Consider the following 22,212-nt stretch of genomic DNA (forward strand, 5'->3'; position numbering starts at 1 on the left):
GTGATGCACATGTAGCACCCCAGCCAGGCAAAAACGTTTACTCTTAGTAAGTGCCACAGTGTGAGCAGGTTGAGTTTTGTGTGGCAGAAGGCATTTGTAGTTGGTTTTGAGACCTAATAGATACATCATATAGAAACACAGAATGAGCAACAAATGTGCTAATGTTGCGGTTGCAGATAGATAGGGCAGTGGTTTATACGCCCTGTGTTTAGAAATAGTACATGAGGTTATGTTTTGAGTGAGATGCGAGAAGAGAGCTGAAGTAGGTGGAGAGACAAGATGGAGTCAGAAAGGTATTGTGGTAAAAGCGAGGTCAGCAGGTCAACATGGCTCTTCAATATGTTATGCCAACTACATACTGATACTAAAGTTTGCATGCAACTGGACGGTGCAGGTGGATTCCCCAAGTGGATGAATACTGGTAGAGGTCTAAAGCCAGGGTGTGTACTGGCCCTCTTGCTGTTTAATGTATACATGGCTGATCTGCTACTAGAACTAGGGAAACGCAACAACTTTCCACCCAAATGGGGATCAACACACATACCAGACTAGTTCTATACAGACATATTAGACAACACTTTAGACGGCTCACCTGCGAGCAGCTACATCGCACAACAAACATCCTGTCAAACAACCACCTGAAACCTCCTACACCAAGACACACACACCAAAAATGGCATTGAAAATACAACTCCCTCATTCCATTACATTACAGAAACTCATAATGCACATGCTTTGCGACCACACGCCCGCACCACATGCGGACAATGCAATTCCTACATTAATACCGCAAATAAGTATGCAAATAAGTATGCAGTCACCCGCTTATCAAAAGTTGCTACCTTCAACCCCCTACACCCCTCCAGCACTATCTGAAATGTCATCAGGCCTAGTACGATAGTCACTTGTTTTGTTCCTCCCGTCCGTTTCTACACCCCTCTCCCTCACCTTTTGTTTTTCGCCGGCCCTATATCGTCAGGCCTAGTACGGTAGTCGCCTGTCTTTCCATTTCCTTCCCACTCTCCTCCTCCCTTCCTTATCTATGTCTTAGCTCTTGCACTATCTGAAATGTTGTCAGGCCGAGTACAATAGTTAATTTTACATCCTTACTGGATGGCCTGTAAGAATGTCATTGTATTTTCCCTTGTTCCCTCCCTTGCCTTGAAGCGCTTTGAAACACATTGTGTATAAGCGCTATATAAATATACAATCATAAACTCCACGCATCACTCGCACACAACAAATATACATTGAAACAAACTTGTATATGTACGACAACAGATTGTACAGAATGTCTATCAACAATGTCTATAAACAAGTTCAAAATTATACTGCATAGAACAAAATTACATGACTACATAGCTCATATAATACATTTGTATCCTATACCCAAATTTACCAAAAATATCCACCATAGCGCAAGAAAATGTTCCCCTGTATCTTATGAAACTGATACTGAGACAATGATAATCATCGCCAATGTTCCCTCTAAGCTGTGCGCATGTGCGCTTGCCCAGCTTCCTTCTGGATGCCGCTCAGAAGAATTTTAGCAGCGCACACAGACAATTCCCACCTATTAAAATAAGATTTAAAGGATAGTTCCGGGACTTTTTTTTTATTGTCCCTACGGGTCGGCCATGTGTTTGTAAGCATAAATCGGTAGATCGTAGGAAACTTTCCTATGGACCTTACCCGACTTTTCGCCCATTATCGCACTCGAAATCAGCCTCCATTTTGTGATAATCCTATCATTCCGCCGCATCGACCTGGCTCACCTGCCTTTGCGGCACTAAATCAAATCCCCCGCCCCTGAGCCTGACATCAGCAGACGCGTACTGCCCATTTCAAGCACGTCTCGTGTCAACAATCGCTGCGCCTCAGCTATTGACGTGTTGCCATGGAAATGGCAGGACGCCTCTTTCCCCAATAAGTATAAACAGACCGTTTCACAACACACAGCAGCAGATTTTCGATTCCATTCCTCTCTCTGTGTTACTTTGAGTATTCTGTGACTCGTTTCAGTGCTCTGGTCAGCTACCTTCGCCGCTTGTAGCCCGTGTGAACACCTGTACCATCTCTGTAAATTATTTTACTATCTTTACCGCACAATGGCCACAATAATGCCGTATATGTACGAGCCCGAGTACACCGAGGAAGAACTACTGGAAAGTCAAGCACGCGAAAACGATGGGGATTCGGACGGCAGTTGGGAGGACCAGTCAACGGATGAAGAGCCTGGACCATGTCGCATGGACGGCGTCTCCACCTGGTGCACGTGCAATCGGTGCGAGCTAATGCCAACTGAGGAGGAGAACTGCTGCTGCCGTGAAAATTCCGGGTGCTTGGCCTACATTTCGGAAAGCGAGCAAAGTCTGCAGGAAGGCGAGCAAAGTCCGCAATGCATCACCGAGCTGCCAGAGTTCAGGGAAGCCTGCCTCTCACGGACCGTGTTGAGGATGATGATGGTGCTTATGCACGAACTTCGCGGCACTGTTCGTCCGCGTAATCCGAGTAACGAGTAAGTATACTCTGTTTGTGATGTCAGTGATGCCACCACTATTTCATGGTCGTCTCCCACATATAAAATTACATTTACATATCATTCGAACGCATGTAAATTTGTTCCATATAGTGCATTTTCTAGATATAATTTTTTTCTAAGAAAAATGACATGTGTTACCTGAATCGACATTGATAAGAAAGTTTGGTCAGTTTAATACAGTTTGCATCTTTTTTTTTCACAGGTGGTACAGGCTGGTGGCCTATCGTTGCTTCACTTGGTGGCTTCACGGGAGGCTCGGACACCGCGTTCGGAGAGTAATACCTGCCTGTGCGGTACTTGCCATTAGACAACATTTCCCCAGTGACAGTGGACAATACCGCGGATTTTCCCTCGATGTGCTGCAACCTCAACTTTACAATGTGTAATGTTTATTATTTATGTTTAATTAAAATCTAAAATAAAGCCCAACATATATTTTAACAATGGTTGTTTTGATTTTTTAAATGAATCTAGTGTATATTCTCCTGGGAGGGTGAGGTATTTATAAACTCACCCCCCTGCATTCCATGTAGTAGATCCTGCAGCCATCCTCTTACATTCAGTTAGATGGCCTCTCCTTGGTGAGGCCCTGCGGCAAACGGGTCTTGTCTGCACGACCACCGCCCCGATCCACCCCCCGCCCTATCAAAGGCAGTTCGCACCGGGGTACTTGTGCTGGCAAGTGGAGCTGTCAGGGAGCGATAAAGGCCAAGAGGTGCCAAAGACCATGTACACTTCAAAGTGGTCTATAGAGCATGGGTTGTTGTTCCCATGTCTACCTCCAGACCCCGTGTCTCCTGCCAAGCATCCCCCCTCACGCTGGACGGCCCCCTGCAATCCACATAAGTGTGTCTCCATTCACGAGTCTTCCTGTGTCTTGTCTGCACGACCACCGCCCCGATCCACCCCCCGCCCTATCAAAGGCAGTTCGCACCGGGGTACTTGTGCTGGCAAGTGGAGCTGTCAGGGAGCGATAAAGGCCAAGAGGTGCCAAAGACCATGTACACTTCAAAGTGGTCTATAGAGCATGGGTTGTTGTTCCCATGTCTACCTCCAGACCCCGTGTCTCCTGCCAAGCATCCCCCCTCACGCTGGACGGCCCCCTGCAATCCACATAAGTGTGTCTCCATTCACGAGTCTTCCTGTGTCTTGTCTGCACGACCACCGCCCCGATCCACCCCCCCGCCCTATCAAAGGCAGTTCGCACTGGGGTACTTGTGCTGGCAAGTGGAGCTGTCAGGGAGCGATAAAGGCCAAGAGGTGCCAAAGACCATGTACACTTCAAAGTGGTCTATAGAGCATGGGTTGTTGTTCCCATGTCTACCTCCAGACCCCGTGTCTCCTGCCAAGCATCCCCCCTCACGCTGGACGGCCCCCTGCAGACCGCATAATGCCACGACATATACACGTCATTCATTCACAAACACACCCCTGTTTCGAATTCTTTATAACCCACTTCATATTTCTAATGAGAACTTCTTTGCGCTTTGCTAGTCAACCCGTGAAGGTGCTGGTTATCTGCTCTTCGTCTCTGTGAACTTCCGTGACCACTTTGAGCAAACTCGTCAGTTTGCAACCTGTGAACTGCTCCCTGTTCTACGACAAGAAACTACTCTGATCCCTGCATCTAACTGTTTGTTCGTCAAGGTAAGTCCATGTACCATAATCATTTTGCGTCCAATTTTTTAATTTATATCTATTTGCTAGTAGTCATCAAATTGCATCCATGTTTTCTTTTCGTTCACGACAGTACATGCAAGGAACTAGTCACATGTTCTGAGTTTAGTCAAATTACTTTTTCTATTTTTTGAAAGTTATTGAAATACTTATCCGCATGTGAATAACATGTATAGTTCCAAGAACCAAAACGGACCTTGCATTGAACCTTTTATGTGTCATTTAATGTTTTAACACATTGGTATTCATAGAGAATTGTTGATCTTTACTTTTCAGAACTTTCCATAATGCCTGCCTGTTCCATTGGCGGTTGCCCTTCGAAGACCCATAACAAATCTGAAGGTACTATAATGCATGTTTTCCCTAAGACAATAGATCAGATAAGAGAATGGGTCCGATATTGCGGATATCCAGCCTCTGAGATAGAAAGTAGAGTCCTAGAAGTCTTTGCGGACAAGAGGGGTGATCGATACCGCATCTGCAGCAGGCACTTTAGCCCAGACATGTACTCCACATCATTGCTAATAAGGACGAAAACACCGCGAGCGAGGCGAAAATTGCTCTCAACCGCTATTCCCACTCTATTCGTCCACATCCCTCCACTGGTGAGTCAAGTTTACGTATTTATCTCTCGGCATTGCGGTAGTGTGTAGCATTAGCTAACAATAATTTCCCCATTTATGTATCCACTCAATATGAAGGCTGAAGATTCTCCATCCGTGTCGTTATTGCAGTCATCAGCCACTTCAAGCGCCTATCGGGTAATCTTACTTAGCTATTCTGACACTGACTTGTTTTAGGCATGTAAATCAATAGTTTTAATTGATCGTGTAATTATTTTACCTAATGGTACACCACAGTACTCGTCCTCTAGTCTTTGTTTTCAGTTATAATTATTGTTATCCAAAATAATGCAAGTACTGTCTTTCAGGGAGATGCTGAGGAGTCCAACGCATTGACGACAACCGTAGATGTCACTCAGATGCTCGAGGTACGTTTCCGGACAGTTCCATCGATGGAGATCATCAGATCTTGCATTCTTGTAGCGTGATTGTTACACACAATGTTTCTTTCGTTTTTAGCCATTGGTATGTCCTTCTGTCGTCGCCCTCCTATGTGTCTTCTTTTTTCAATATTGTGTTCATTACTAATGAAAGTCCTATGTTTCAGGGAGTCGATGGAGCATTAGTCCAAGAGGAAGGGGGAGCATGCAGTTACGGGTCGGCGCAACAGCTTGCAGAAGTGTGCACCGCAGTTACAGCGTCCCTTGATGTTCTTATGCATTTCGAGGTATGGATACTGACAGATCAATCATGCGAGATCAAATGACGTGATTACATCCGCTATACTTCCTTCTTTATTAACGCAAGTACTATGTTTCAGGGAGCTGACGGAGCTTCTTCAACAAGAACATCACCCCTAGTAGTTGATGCAGATCTCTGGGTGGTGACACTTCCAACGATGGAGCAAATCGAATCATATTTGGATATCCATTATTTATTTTAGACAACTGATCATTTGTGCAGGTCTATTTAGATGAGCCGTTGACGCCTGCAGAAAGTTTATGTTCTTTTAAACAAAATAGAAAACCATACTAATGCAATTACTGTGTTTCAGGGAGTTGCTGAAGCGTCATCTTCAATAATATCATCAATGGAAGTCTATGCGGAGCCCGAGGTATGGATCTTGACAGTTCAATCTAACTAGATCAACAATGCGTGAACTATTGTCGTTTGAATGTTCTACACAATGCGTTCATTCGTGTTTTGCTATTGAGATGTACGTATGGGTATTGGTCCCCAAGTACATTTTGTGTTTTCAATATTATTATACATACTAATGAAAGTTCTATGTTTCAGCGAGTCGATGGAGCCTCAGTGAGTGATGGATGTGCTTATCATGAAAGTATAGTCGTTGCAGCGCGAGAGGAAGTGGAGACATGCACACACGAGTCGGAGCAACAGCGTCCAGATGTTGAAGTTCGAGGAAAGAAAGTTTCAAAGAAAAGAAAGCAAAAGAAGGTTAGTGTCCTGTTCACTATATTATGTTGTCTTTCACTGTCAATAGTTCAATACTGTAAGTTGTGTTTAAACTGAACATCCCTTTTCTAATCTGTCCTCTAGTTGCGAGTGGGTGTAAGAACTAGATCTACACAGACAGTGAAGCGAACGAGAGATGTTGCTTGTCAAACCTTTTGGCAGGGACTTGAGACTGGAGATGCATCGTGCCAATGGGAAGAATATGAAGTGATTGACAACGGAGCTATACCACCACCAGCCATTGATAGTGAATGTCCTCCTGGTAGTTTGGATGCAGTCGTAGATCAATTCACAGAATCCACACCCGCAAAAAATAAGAGCACGCGAAAGTTGAAGACATTGTTTTTTTCTCCCATCTCCGGACAAGGAACAGATGTTGCAATGGAAGAGAATGAAGTGGACGACAATGAAACACCATCAATATCACTCAGCATAGTGGAAGACGATATCAGAGATTGTACCTTTCATGCGAGTGACATGTCCTCAACGTTACAGGCCGAACCAGCTGGGATGCAGAGTGACAGTATAAGGAAAGAGGCCAAATTCATTGTATTCGATAGCTGTTTGATGGATATTATTATGATGATGAAATGTGGGCATTGGGTTGGTGGGGAAGTATGTGGGGAGCCATTGATTAATGTGACTCGTGCAATTCGAGGCACTAACCTTAAAATACATGCCACCTGTACACAATATCATCCGTTCGCATGGTCTGCACAACCCATGCTGGGGCAACTGCCAGCAGGCAATCTACTTTGTGCAGCGGCCGCACTTTTTAGTGGTTCAAGTTTTAAAAAGTTACAGTATTTCTTTCAGTTTGTGGGAATCCATTTCATTGCGAAAAGTCAGTTCTACAAATACCAAACCGATTATCTATTTCCAGCCATCAGCGAAGCTTGGAGAATGGAAAAAATGTCAATGGAAAGTACATTCGCGGGCAAACGCTTCAGGCTAGCCGGTGATGGACAATGCGACAGTCCAGGATTTTCAGCCAAGTACTGCACCTACCACTTTCAGGACATGGAAAGTAAGAAAATTGTGAGTTCGGTGGTCGTGCAGGTGTCACAAAGTACATCCTCAGTGGCCATGGAGAAAGTTGGCTTTGTAGCATCATTGCAAGAACTACAATCGCGGGGAATGGTGATCGACCTGATAGCCACGGACAGACACGTTTCAATTGCCAAGACAATGAGAGAACAGTACAAAAATATAAATCACCAATTTGACGTATGGCATCTTGCAAAAACAATCAATAAAAAATTGTCGGCTGCAGGAAAAAAAAAAGATATGCAAGGTATTTCACAGTGGTCCAAGTCAATCAGCAACCATCTTTGGTGGAGCTCAAAAACATGTGAAGGGTCGTTGGAAATTCTACTGGAAAAATGGCGGTCAGTAATGTTGCACTGTAGCAACGTACATCAATGGTCGACAAATGAGCATTTCCACAAATGTGAACATGGCCATTTGTCCACAGAGGAGGCACGGAAGAAGAAGTGGTTGATTCCTTCATCACCCACTCACAAGGCCATTGAAAAGATTGTATTTGATAAAACTATAACAAGAGATTTGAGGGGACTCACGGAATTCTGCCACACAGGAGATTTGGAGGTGTTCCACAATATGTGCCTAAAGTACAGGCCCAAAAGATTGCATTTTGGCATGGAAGGCATGATAAATCGGACTCTTCTAGCGGTCTTGGCACATAACCATAATGTTGGCCGTCAACAAAGTAGGACGACCGGAACTTTAGGGACGCTTCGCTACAATAAGGCCTTCACTAAAAGAAGTAAACAATGGGTGATCAAACCAGTGTTTGAGGATATGCAATATGAGTTTATTGAGAGACTTATCGTAGATGTCCTCGATAGGCACATACATGGAGTGGTGAACGAACCTATGCAGGGGACAACTGCATTGCCACCCAACATTGCCTCTGTTCCATGTCCACCTAAAGCAGAGCTCATTGAGAAATACACATCACGGTTTAAATGATTGTAATTCGATTGTCTGTTCTCTCGAGTCTCCTCATGTTGCAGGCCCATTGCAATTAAACCAAACAGTAATATAAATCATTTTTACAAAAATTATAGAATGTTTCCGTATTACAAACACATGGCCGACCCATAGGGACAATAAAAAAAAAGGCACGCAGACAAGATGCCCTTACACTAACTGGAGCTAACTAGAAATGTGTGCTCGCTCAAAGTGAAGGTCAGCTGCTTTGATGTTTTGCTCGGGTGGCGGAAAGGCCCACGACCCAATATAAGGTTCTATTGTGATTTGACCTTGACAGGCCGGGACCATCCTGAAAGACTAAGAAAAGATAATGAATAAAATTTCAGAAACGAAACGATGAGCCACGTTCATTAGAAGAAGTAACGTCGGCAAAGAAGGAGTGGTGTTTCGGGTCTGCCCTACACAGAGACACAATGGAAAATGCAAATATAATGTAAGTAACTTTTGATGAGTTTATACCGCAATTTCATTACTATACAGTGGCTTTAAAGACGGGTTCAGTTGTACTTGTTCGTTCTATGTGGCATAGTGTTTTCTACCGCGCACTATCTGGAGGAGAACCATCTTCTTTTACTGAAGCACCTCAAAACCTTCCTCTTTGCTTCTGCTTTCTCTCTCCCTCTCCCCTGCTACAACTGGTCCACTGTCTGCGACCTCGGTCCTGGGCCCTTCCACTCTCCACCTGCACTGCCTCCCTGTCAACCCCTGCACTGGGGGACTGTCTCAGTATCCTACAGCCCCCCCTTCCCAGCACTTGTTCTGCACTTACCTTGCACTTGCCACCAGCTGGCCCTATTTATTTATTATTTTATGCTACTTACCTTGTACTCCACTCCCCCCCTCCATGCCTCGCCACGCCTTTAAACACTTGTGTACACCCAGTAGCGCTGTCCTCGCTATGAAATGAATAATTTTAATAAGGATCTGATGGTGAGACTAATTTCATTTTTTATGTTTTTAGGTACATCATTCACTACTGTCTGTGTCACGAGTACCAGACACCGGCGGACGGCTTCTACAGCCGCCAGTTGCTTCTCCGCGTGAACAACGTTACCACCCTGACCATTTTATGGGACGATCGCCAAGTACAAGTATGCCCTTACGCGGTACTAACGGTTAGATGCAACATACCTACCGTTGTGGTGGCCTAGTGCCTCGTTGTTGGAACAGCCATGCGATTATCAGTGCGACAGAAGAGCTTATTTTTATCGTAAACCAACACCCTGTGTACTGCACACGAACATCGCTTCCCTCAAGACGAACTAATTTGGATCGAGAGCAAAGAAAAATGCAAATCGCTGAATATTCTCTAAACATTTGATGTCCAATAAACGTACTTTGCCAAATGTACAATCTTGCCGTTTGCTTTTAAACCACGGTTTCACATTCCGAATTGTGGTGCTGTATTGTGAGATGCTCTAAGACCCTGTGTACAGCAAAGGACCATCGCGTTCCTCAATACGAACTTTTTGGAACATGAGCAAATAAAAATGCAAATCGCTGAATATTCTCTAAACATTTGATGTCCAATAAACGTACTTTGCCAAATGTACAATCTTGCCGTTTGCTTTTAAACCACGGTTTCACATTCCGAATTGTGGTGCTGTATTGTGAGATGCTCTAAGACCCTGTGTACAGCAAAGGACCATCGCGTTCCTCAATACGAACTTTTTGGAACATGAGCAAATAAAAATGCAAATCGCTGAATATTCTCTAAACATTTGATGTCAAATAAATGTACTTTACCACATTTACAATCTTGCGGTTTGATTTCAAAGTACAGTTTCATATTCCGAATTGTGGTGCGCTGTATTGTGAGCTGATCTGTGTTGATTTCCGGGGTCTGTGTGGAGTCGCGTAGAAGACGCCTGGGCGCGTTTGCCTACGCAGCACAGTCACGTCACGGATAGAGGCGGGGAATATGAATGTTTTGATAAAGTCTGTTTCAGGGGCGGGGGATTTGATTTAGTGCCGCAAAGGCAGGTGAGCCAGGTCGATGCGGCGGAATGATAGGATTATCACAAAATGGAGGCTGATTTCGAGTGCGATAATGGGCGAAAAGTCGGGTAAGGTCCATAGGAAAGTTTCCTACGATCTACCGATTTATGCTTACAAACACATGGCCGACCCGTAGGGACAATAAAAAAAAAGTCCCGGAACTATCCTTTAATAAGGCACAAGCCACAGCAGGTGCCTAATATTTGCTTTATCTCAAAATGAAGTTAAATTATACTAACTATTCTTGATATTCTGGTGTAACCTATCGACATTGCCCTAAAATGCAAGCTTGACCTTAAAAACCTAAAAACTCTAAAAATAGAATACACCCACACGAGGTTAAAAATGAATATGAAAAAGTGGCTCCATGAACAGAAGATATAACTAATATATGCAAGCACTCACACATTAACTAAATGATCTTCCCTCCCCACCCTGGATCCTATTCTTGACTCTATCACATGTATACCGTATGAATCGAACTTCACCCCAGGCCACATTGCGATTTTGCCAGACACCCATGACTTTGCTTACCTTAGCACAGCAAAAGGTTATCAGACTTCGATACAAGTCTTGGTTTATGTTATAACATGTCACGCAAGCACTTTGAAGAGCCCCCTTGCAAGTTAACGCATTTCAAAACTCAAATATTAATTTGCCCTCTAAGGATTTTGAGTAGGCAAATATCATGCTCAGCGTCTCATACTTTAGCATTGCTAACATTACCCTATGAGTGGAGAGCAACATTGCAATATCATTTACTTGGCCTGTAAGGGATAATTGGTATGGGCCCTGCCACGCATTATTCATATATAAAATGAGGGCAACAATATTCAGATAGCTAGAATGATTTTCACTCAATTTGCAACCTTTCAAAATGTTCAGACTTCCATGGGGGATATACCTTAACAAATGATATGTTAACTCGCTCCTATTAAAAACAGGTTTCACTGAGGACTTGTCGAAACCTACTCAACAATTAAAAGGTGGGGTATGTTGCAAACAATCTTGTATGCACTTCAGAGTAATTGTGCACATGCAGATTTATGACATTTTCTTAAACTGCACATAATATCACCATGAGGCTTTTAATTGGATTTGCTTGCAAAGTATTGCGGGTATGTAAATATCCCAGTTAGAGTTTTACTTCTACAATCCCTCACTTTTTACAGAACCCTGTCAACTAATATTGGAGGCTAGCACAGGAGCCCGGGAGGGGGACGGGTGGAAGGGAACAGGAGAACAATCCTTTGGCGTGAAGAACAAATCAGCAACTTTCAAAAAACAAATCAGATGTTTTGGCAGTACAGAACCGTATAGTGAAGGAAATGTTTGTTTGCTAAAGGATAGGAAACTATAGTAATAGCTTAGGAAACAGCACCTTCTAGTTCTTTCTAAGCTCAGCTTCTGATGACTTTTCAATATATTCATGGGTTTGCATTTATTGCTGCTAGCATCCCAATATATCTATTTCAACTGATAACAGTGACTTTCAGAAGAGGGGTCCCTATTTAAAGAAGAAGGTACTCAATATGTTGAAACTGTGAGCATTGCTGCTATTCACTTAAAGGGCAAATATATGTGATTTCCTTCAATGGGAAACCAGAAGAAACCCTGTTGATTTTTATCTAGGCTGTGGTGATCAAGCGTTGGCAAAACTATAGACTGTACTATGTGCCCTTTAATTTCACTTGCTATGTCAGGGTTACAATCAGGCCTCCGATACAATTTTACTCCATACTTGGAATCAAAAGATTTTTCAGGGAGTAAGAGAGTAATTGGCTTTGCCAGTAGGGATATTTCATGCTTATTAAAATATGTTCTTTCCCCTTCAAATTCCTCTTGTGATAAGGCAGTGAGTTCCTACCAATTACACTTCTCTGCTGGTCACTGATTCGAAAAGAGATCAGTGGAACTTTATGGGTAGAAGCAGGGGGCAGATTCCTATATGTTCATGGTTTCACGTTTTTATTGGGTACATTGCCCTGTTTTTAGTAAAATAGTATATGCCTCCTAGCTGTAAGGCTGGTTTTGAGCAAATGTCACAACTCACAGAACAACATAATGTGGATAGTAAGCAGAGGCCCAGGAATTCAGATCATCATATTCTGTGGTGCAGTTATTCTGATGCAATTATCATCCTTACATACATTATGAGAGGCATTTTCTCCAGGCCTTTGAATTACTCCATTAAAGTGGCACATGAACTCCTATTGGCATATTTTCTGATAAATTCCTTTCAGTTGCAATTTTTGCAAATGGAATAATTGCATGTCTAAATTTTTTGACAACCACATCAGTGATTAGCGATACTTGTTTTTAATAAACATGAGTTTTTTCCCAATGGCATTAAATGCTTTGTGCATTGTCTCTGAGCACTGTTGACAAATGAATAGCCACAACTAAACCTATTGTTTATCCTGAGCATACAAAACTTTTTTGTGCATACACATTTTTCTCTCTGTGCTGGAGTACTTTTCGTAGGTACTATGGCATATTTTGAAGTCTTGGACTGGTTGATGAGCTCTCCTTCTAATCACATATAAAATATTTGATTTGTTTACCTATATGTTTGGAAAAAGAGTTGTACGATGGTCCTTTTACAAGGATTTGTAAAGAATTACCATGGTTGGGACGGTGGCATTTCCTTCCAAACGGTTCAGAGATGGTATCTCACTAACTATGCATGCTCACAAAGTGGCTTACATTGTTATTCAGTTGCACACATGGAAAATAATGTGCGCACGAAGGCAAATCCTTTCCGCACATAGGGAAAGATAATTAGAGGGAACATTGATCATCGCCCACACTCCCATACATGTATTCACCCCCTATGTTGCTCACATACAGCTGTATATTACAAAAATGCCAGCACGTAACATGAGAAAACCCAGGAATCCTAAAAGGGTAAAGGCCACAAAACGAACACAGCAAACAATAAACAAAAACGGCCTTACACACAACATACCCCTACCACCTGGGAAAAATATCCTAACCCTGTACCACGTGGACCACAACACTGAGACACTACAGACATATTATTACAGGCCCATACACACCTACTGCTAACTCTGAACCTAACCAGAATTTCTGCTAGATCCGCGAAACTCACCAAATTAAGATCAAGTAGTCTCAAAACACACAAAATCTTCTGAAGCTTCGGGAGATACACCTTTCTTGCAGGGCACACAACGTGACTCTCCTGGCTTTGTACACTATCAGTGTCAACCTTATCAGGTCGGCTCTCTCGATGCTTTTGAAACGATTCCAATGTGCTGCAAACATCTTCTTCCTGGATGCGGCTCTGTTGAAAATAACTACCAGGGCGATACCAGACTCTCCCGACGTAGTTCGTAAGATTCCCTCAAGGCATCACCTCCAGGACACTGTGCGCCGGACAAGATCTGCAGACGCAACAAAGGCCATCCATGTGACCTGTAAACAGCAGTGTTTGCTACTGTGACGTCACCATTAGTCCAGGAAACTGCGCCGGTGGGTTGTCCCGCCCTCGATACTGTGGGAAGGCCCTGGAGCTCTGTGCTGACTGTTACCTCTGGAACGTGCATCCCCGACTCACTGCTCGCTCTCGCTTGGGCCACCCTGCTCCCAGGAGGAAGGTGAGGATGCCATGAATGGCGGATCTCTTGCCATCCCTTACACTGGGAGGGCACACGATGGACCGGGAAAGGAGCCAGGGTCTATGCCACTGGATCCGCACTACTTCCAAAATGCCCGGATATAGCCAACCTCGTTGGGCTGGCTCAACAATGACTCTCGCTCCCCACTGCAAAAGGAGTTTTTTCGCATGCAGGTATTGGTCCGGACCATTTCTCTTGTTGGGCATGTTGCTGGGGCTCTGCACTCTCCATTTGCTGAATGTAGCAATTTGGGCTGACAGAACTGTACCTTTTAGCCTTCTGGGTGTGGGGAAAACTTGCGGGGGCATTGTTTGTGATCTGCTGCACCCCCCTCAGGAGTGCTTGCTTCAGGATTCTCTACTGCAACTGTCAAGCTCATCACCAGTGAAATAGCAGTTTGTGCTTGTTAAGGTAGGTTATAATCCTGCTTTATTTTCCATGGTCTGCCACATGCTTAGGATCCGTAACACAGTAGGAATAGTGGATAATGAAGACACAGATCCCACCACGTTCCATGGAGAACAAGAAGCTCTGTGTCAGACCCCTAAAACATGCAGGATACATTACTACAGATTGAACCAACTTCCTTCATTAGCTGTACTTGCCCCTCGTATTAAATTACTGAGTGATAAAAGAGTGTGTTGTCTTTGTAATGATCCTCTCATTCTCACGCAATGTACTCGGTTAAAGATCGAAAGGCGGGAACTGCTGAGTAAGATGAAAAATAACTAAGATTCTTTGAAAATAATATTTTGAGGTTGGTGTATGATATGATATGACATTTACAATGTGCCTATACACAAGTGTTTCAAGGCGCGACGAGGCAAGAGAGGGGGAACAAGGGGAAGATAGAGACAACGATCTAACTAGGCCAGGTGACATTGAGATCGCGCAAGTGCGGGGGGAAAAGGGGAGGGAGCAGTGCAGTACATGGGAATGACAGTCAAAATAAATAGAATAATAAAGCATTAAGTAAACGTACGGCCAACTGGTGGCAAGTGCATGGGTAGGTGCAGACATCAGGTGTCAAGTGCTGATAGAGGGGTGTAGGGATACATAAAAACAGTCCCTAAGTGCGGGGAGGCTACGAGACAGTGTAGGTGTGCAACTGGCGGGGGAGGGGACCTGGGCCCGAGATCAGAGGGTAGCCAGGTGACCAGTGCAGTTTCAGATTCAACCAGCAGGGGAGAGGAGGAGAGAAAGTCGAAGCAAAGAGGAAGGTTATGAGGTGCTTCCAGAACCAGAGATGGTTCTCCTCAAGTTTCAGGGAGGCCCCAGCTGAAGAAAGAGATCTACCACCAACTTGTTTCTTGGAGAAGCGTCTACCCTTCAGGGAGTTTGAGGCGGATGAGCAAAGAGCTTGATAAAGAAGAAATTTAGGAAGAGAGAGTTGAAGGTATTGAGGCAACAGGCCCCAGAAGGCCTTGTGTACAATGCAGAGGCTTTTGAACTTAATCCTCGCAGCCACTGGGTGCCAGTGTAAAGATTTCAGTCCTGGAGAGATACGATCCCAGGGTTTGTGGCCAAGGATAAGTCTCGCAATCCTGTTCTGGATGAGTTGCAGAGGGCGGAGAATAGAAGCAGGTAGATTTAGAAAGAGGCTGTTGGAGTAGTCCAGCCTAGAGAGAACCAGAGCTCTGGAGACAGTGAGCTTCTGGGGGAAGGGGAGGAAAGGAAGAATACCTCAGAGGAGGTGCAGCTGGTAGTGTGACTTCTTAGAGACGTCAGAGATCTGAGGAGAGAAGGAGAGTGTGGAGTCGAAGATGACCCTGACGTTTTTAACCTCACAGGTGGGAACAGAGAGAAGGTCAAGAGAGGCCGGCCAGAGAGTGACAGGAAAGGAGGGAGCAGGAGTGCCGATGAGGAGAATCTCGATCTCACTGGCATTAGGGCAGAGATCATTGACAGTGCACCACTCATGGATAGCAGACAGTCAGAGATGATAGAGGGAGAAGAAGTGGCAGAAGGGAGCCTGAAAATGAGTTGGGTGTCATCCGCATAGCACTGAAAGTTGGGGCAGAGAGCAGCAATGCGGAGGGCAAGAAGTGACAGGTATTGGTTGAACAGCCAGAGAGAGAGAGAGGTTAGACCACTGGGGAACACCACGGGTAGAGGCAGAGATAGAGGAGAGGAAGGACGCAAGTTGGACCTGGGAGGGTTGATAGGAGAGGAAGGAGTTCAGCCAAGCCAGGGCCTGATCAGTGATACCCAGGTTATCACGGAGATGGTTGAGCAGGATGGCATGGTTGACCAGAAGTGAGATCAAGTAACATGAGGGCACAGGGGGTGTTGGAATCGAGGTTGGAGAGCAGATCTTCACGGATGTTCAGGAGAGCAATTTCTGTGCTTCTGGCAGCTCTGAAGCCAGACTGGTTCAGTGTGGCAGGCAAACACTATCCCGATAATTATAGCCTTGAGGAAATTATTGAATATTGCAAGATATAATGGATAGGAATGCCAATTTATTTTATTATCCAGCTGTTTCGATTACTATTAAGTTGCATACTCAGCAGCTCTATCTAAATTTAGAATTAAATGTCTAAGTAGTATATGAATTGGAAAATAGTTCAATATTGCTTAGCATTTTTTTTATACTAGTTGTATTTAAAATTATGCTTGTACTTTTTGTATGCATTTTATGAACAGGTAGGAAAAGTCATGTTTTATTGTAACATACATAATACACATTTTAAATGATTGGTTGATGGCAATAACTAAATATGGACATGTACCGACCGAGCATGTGCAATTATACTATGGCCAGAAACGCTCTTTGTACCCAGGAACATAAGCATGCACAGTAAACATCTTTAAAGTCGTTGTTGCTGTGCATAATTCTGGGACGTGTGATCTCGAATCACTTTAACTCAAGGAATAAGACTAAAGTACTATGGATTATTTTAAACAAGAAATGGCCCCACCTCATCCGACACCATAGTTGTACAACAGAGCAATAGTTGAGTCTACGTAAAGCAGTTCTGCAGACAGAGCACATTATTTCGCAGAAAGAAACCACCCCGCCCTACAAACCCCCAGAGACTAACACAACACAAACATTTGAAAACATGCCAATTACGGTTAAAGTGCCCCACCTGTGCAGACCTGGAATCTCTACTCCCATCCGAGAAAGGGACCCGAGCAACGTGCCACTGCCGTCACCTCATCACGTGAGATGTACGTCACGGTCAGTTTCGACTACACAGTGTTCTAACAACTCTGAAGTCCCTGTCATAATGTCAATCTGAACGCGATCGCTTTTTAGAATCAACTGGCTTGATCATTGCTAGGGCGGCATGATAGAAACCAGATGTGGCAGTGTGGGAAGGTTGTATTCGGCATGTGCAGACGGCAGGATTTCGGCATTTATTCTTTGTAGAGGGCACGAATATTTGTAACTTGTTCTGTGCAGAAGTATTCAAGGTCTTGTGTGCAGGAGCGTATTGTAATCTTCAGAGGCGGTAGTTCATTCGTGTATGAGTGGAGTTTGTTTTGTTCTTTGCAGCGAGCATTGTTTGTCCTGTGTATTGAAGGTGGGCCGGGGGAGGCATGGTTCGTACTTGCCCAGCGTACAAGTGCAATGGTGTATCTGACCTGTGCAATGTTGTTAGACTTTGACATTGAGATGCCAGCGTAGGAAATGTGAAGGAACGAAGCCTATATGGGAAAGGACCATTGCTCTCTCCTGCTAGTCAAGGAAATTCCCATATCTGTTCCCAATCCTAGCTCTGACTGCACGAGCAGTCCATACTTCAAAAAAAAAAGAGAGGCAGGAGAACAGCTGAAGCCTCACTTACTCTTCAGAGGCTGTCCAAATTGGTATATGTCCTGCAGTACTGACTCTTTTGTTAGGGTGAGTATTGTGGCCATTAAAAAAGAGCAGAATTTAACTTCCATTATTCGCGCAAAATGGTTTATTAGAATCACTATCGCAATTTTTCACAATTAAAATTGTGGGCGTTCTTATGCTCCCAAAATGCTCTGCTTTTATGCAGATTTGCTAGACCCAGGTGTCCACACACCCCTATAGCCCCCCCACTCCCCCTATGAGGAGCAGGTTCACAGAGTAAATGTTTTCTATTTCCAGCACTGAGAGTTGCCACCCGCATCTATGCCAAGTTTCCCAGTTCCATGCGTATCACCTCGAGCCAGTTGTGATTTTTATTTTCAATTGTGTGCTGAACCTTGTAGTATGGTTTTCCCATTGTAAGGATGGGCCTACAAGTCCGATAATGCAGTGAGAAAAACAGGACTGGCTGGAGGAGCTGTAAGGACAGTTTTTCTGAAGTCCATTTGTAAAACCATTCAACTGAGGCAGTAGGAGACTCCACTCTTAGTATAAGGCTGTACCACCTGAGTTCAAGGTACTGTAGACGGAGCAGCGAGGCTTATTTTAGGAGGGACAGAGGGCTGTAGAATAAGTACAAATGAAATTGTAATACAAATGGTCCAAAGAAACACGGAAACACTATATAAAAATAAATGATTTATTTAAATACAGTAAGGCCCAGATAAATCTAGGGGTAAATTATCACACATTATATGTAATCACAATGATCAAAACACAACAATACTTAAAGGTACACAGACCAAAGTATAAACCTTATTTGGAACACCTAACAGTAGTTCTAGGGAAGTCGAAACCTTTTCATTCACATTCGGTATAGGTCACACCTATTCTTGGGGAGTAAAAACCAATGGTTACTTTCACAATTAGCATTCAGTAATGCAAGGGCAGGAGACCCTACCAGTTGTACAGTGACTCTCAGTACAAATTGCATAATCAGTCAACTGGACAATATACTTTTTGTGAATAGTTGAACACTTATTCCAGGCACAGTAAAAACCTATAACTACTTTTGTGATAGCCCACAGTTATACTAGGTGAGTAAAACGTAAGGATGTAACATTCAATTACTGGTGCTTTTGAGATCAGTGAAACACATATTAAGCTAAGCAGTAACTCCTGTAACTTATTTTTGGATGGCACGCGGCTAGCTCAAGATAGGTAAACCCATTTACTTTTTTAATCTCACAAAGAAGTCCAGGTTAGATCTTTCCCAGCTATACAAGTAACTTATGTATGACTCATAAGGGACAGTTAGAACCAAAAACTCTTCTTATGTCTGTCTACAACAGTACAGGGAAAGCAAAACCCAATGTTACACTTTACTGAATGACTCAAAGTTATTCTAGGTAGGCAACAACCTAATGCAGACTTATTCTGGACAGGCTAATAACAAGTCAGGGGAATCAAGACCCCGTTGGGGGGGACACTGATACAATTATCCTAACAGGAATAATCTTGTCAAACCAACACAATACTTATGGGAAGAGGCACTACCTAATCACAGGAGAGTGATATACGTTCACATCTACTTTCTATTAGAATGGTAAAACGGTTTCTAAGGAAAGAAAGATGTTAACCATATTGTTAAGAATAGTGCATCACACATCCAAGGTAAGTAAGAACTTTTGTAACTGTTAACTTTTAGAGTTACAATTACCAACTCTTTTTCAAGTAAGTAACTTTTAAACATGCATTTTCTTTTATAGGCAAAAGGCCCAATCCCTTAAATCGTTCCCTTATTCTTGGAGCATGAGTGTTCTCAGTGGCAGAAGGGGGATCACTAGGATAGAGTGACCAATGGACAGTCTTAGAATGGATACGTCGAAAAAGTCAGAGTTCCTTAGGAAGAATGGGCAAACAGGTGAGTAGTTTACTTCTAGAGTTAGAAGAGGGTCTAGGGGCTTCACAGAAGACACCCTAGTGAGATTCTAGCAGTGGGACTCGGTGCACTGGATGAGAGGTGCCCCATCACAGAAAACACCCCACAGCTACTCAGAAATCCTATGAGACTTAAGGTAAGTACAAACCCAAGCCAACACAGTACCTCAGCATTGAAGAAGATTTTGCAGCAGGAGGACTTCAGGATCTGCAACCAAATACCCGGTCGTTGTATTCCTTGTAGGGGTGACTGAAAACAAGACATCAGAAGGAACTTTGCAGCAGCGATCAATGGAGAAGGCTCTAGGTAGGTTTTCCTTGTGGCTGAATGCGGTTCTGCGGATTTGGTGCCTTTTCAAGGAGCACAAAAGAAGACAGAAAATCACAGTTGAAGTTGAATTCTCGTCGTCGCAAAGGTCCAGCACTCTGGTGAGGGGACTTTTCTGACTCTATTTGTGTCTCTGGAAATACACCAGGATGCCCACGAAGTTTCAGCGAGATTCGGAATTTGTAAGACCATGCACCGCACAATGGCTCAAGCTGCCAGGGTATTGGGGTATTGCAGCCCCGCAAGGTCGCAGCAATGCGTGGGGGGATGGTGCAAAATGCAGGTGTTCTTGAGTCTAGTGGGTCTCACCAGGCTCTGGGTCAGAGTTGTCATCTTCAGAGTCCCTAGCTCGATTGGAAAGAAGGGCAACAGCAGGCTCCGGTTACACAGCAGGCTCTCCAGTCGCTGGAAATTGCCTCAGATGCTTTTCCTTCATCATCCTTTTCGGTTTATTTAACAGAAACACAACCTCTGCATTTTAGAACAAGGGGCAGTGTGGTTGTCCAATCAGGACAGCCAGCCCCCCACTGGAATTTGTCCCCATTCAGGCAAGGAGGAGGACAAAGGGCTGTGGAGATTTGGACTTCCCTCGCTTCTTATCTTCACAGACAGATTGGAGCCTGTGCGGGGAGTCTAGGGGACTCTCGTCGAAGATAAAAATCACACAAAGGATTTTCCCACCCTGGATCTCAGGGGAAGGAACAAGAAAGGACCGGAAACACTAAATTGGTGAAAAAAGAAGACTGGGGCCATTTTGGTAAAATGAGCACACTTAGGTACCTTTACTGCAGCTGTGAACACAGCCCGCTGTAAAGGTGCACAAAATTAATACAAGGTATCATTGCCACCAGCCATTGAAGGTAAGCTTGTCCCTGTAACAGAGTTAGAGTTTTAAGGTGAAAGGGGATACATTTTATCTCCCCAGCACTACACATAAGGTGGGGTGTGCTGGCTTCACAGAATAAAATGTAAACATGATCCAAACATCCTTTCTACCCTTGGGAACTGTAGTTCTCTCAATGTTCATCAAAGAAAGTTAAAAGGGGAGCCACTAGGGCAGCCAAGCAACAACATACACTTATTGCCAAAAAGTTGTTAAAGAGGATACCTTTAAAATGCACTATGGAGAGTCTTAAAAAAATACACCTATGAAAAGAGTGAAAGATTCTGTGAGTGTGGAAAAAGGTTGCCACTCACAGAGGTATTAAGGAAAAATATCCCACTAGTAAAGCAAAAAGTTCTGGGGTTGACCCAGGTCAGGAAGATTTACCATTTATATGAAAATCTTACCTAAAGGGAGCCATGTACGAAAGTGGGAAACTTGACAGCTATGTATTCAGCCTCCCACACGGGGCGACCCCACCGCCCCTCTTAATCCAGTGGCCCTCCCCAAAGGGCAAAGCTCTAAGACTGTTGTCCAAAGCCAGGCCTCGAGGGCCGGAATCCTGACGGGAAACGTGTCAGGTTTTCAGTATAGCCATCATTAATATTCATGAGAACAAATGTGCATACATTAGAATCATTGCATGCAAATGTATCTCATGAATATGAATGAGGGGTATCCTGAAAACCGGACATGTTTCTAACCCACAAGGTTTGGAGTTGGACAACCCTGCAAATATAAGACATCGAGGCCAGAGCCCCAGAAGGCAGCAGGTGCCACCCCTGACCTCGCTTGTCAGGCTACCACATGGGATGGCAGCCCCCTAGCCCAGTGGCAGCTCTCGTACAAGGGCAAAGCTCTAAGGTGTTGAAGCCATGGCCCCGAATAGCTGGGGGTGCTGACCCACCCTTGGGCGGCAGCCTCTGATGTATAGCAGTGCCCCCCTTTAATCCAGTGGAAGTCCTCGCGTGTCATCGGGAGGGCAAAGCTCTAACATGGCCCGGCCAGTGCCCCCTACGGCCGGGGTGCTTCAACCAGCCTCACATGTGGGTTGGCCTCCCCACTACCCAGCGGTGGTCCCTGCGTGCACCGTCAGGGGGCCCATCCCTCTTGGGCACAGGCGGTGAGTTGACAGCCCCGGCCTCCTAACCCAGCGCCGGTCCTCATGTGTCCCATCAGTCTCCAGAGGGCAACGCTTTAACGCAGCCTGTCCAGAGCCAGGGACAGCTGCAGTTCCTGCCACCACCCTTGCGCCCCTAGCAGGGAAAACTAAAAATGGGTCATGGTTGCAAGTACACCGTCAATTATTTGTTTATGTGCAAAATGTCATCTCTTCATGCCAAGTGCTAATGTTAGGGCTTTTAAT

At 44.3% G+C, this 22,212-nt stretch overlaps 1 protein-coding gene across 3 annotated transcripts in view; it reads right to left on the bottom strand.

Moving 5' to 3' along the window:
• The window catches only part of LOC138577331 (zinc finger protein 665-like), a 193,229-nt gene extending 176,164 nt beyond the window's left edge, over nucleotides 1–17,065 (bottom strand). For 2 of the 3 annotated variants that reach the window (XM_069649618.1, XM_069649621.1), the window contains exon 1: nucleotides 17,003–17,047. The gene's annotated coding sequence lies outside the window, so the exon portion shown is untranslated. Of the gene's footprint in view, nucleotides 1–17,002 lie in introns of all 3 variants that reach the window. The other variant, XM_069649619.1, reaches the window with a different exon arrangement.
• Nucleotides 17,066–22,212: the final 5,147 nt, after the last annotated feature.

The sequence above is a fragment of the Ambystoma mexicanum genome, chromosome 1p, assembly GCF_040938575.1.
Source record: "Ambystoma mexicanum isolate Mex_15411 chromosome 1p, UKY_AmexF1_1, whole genome shotgun sequence".
NCBI lineage: Eukaryota > Metazoa > Chordata > Amphibia > Caudata > Ambystomatidae > Ambystoma > Ambystoma mexicanum.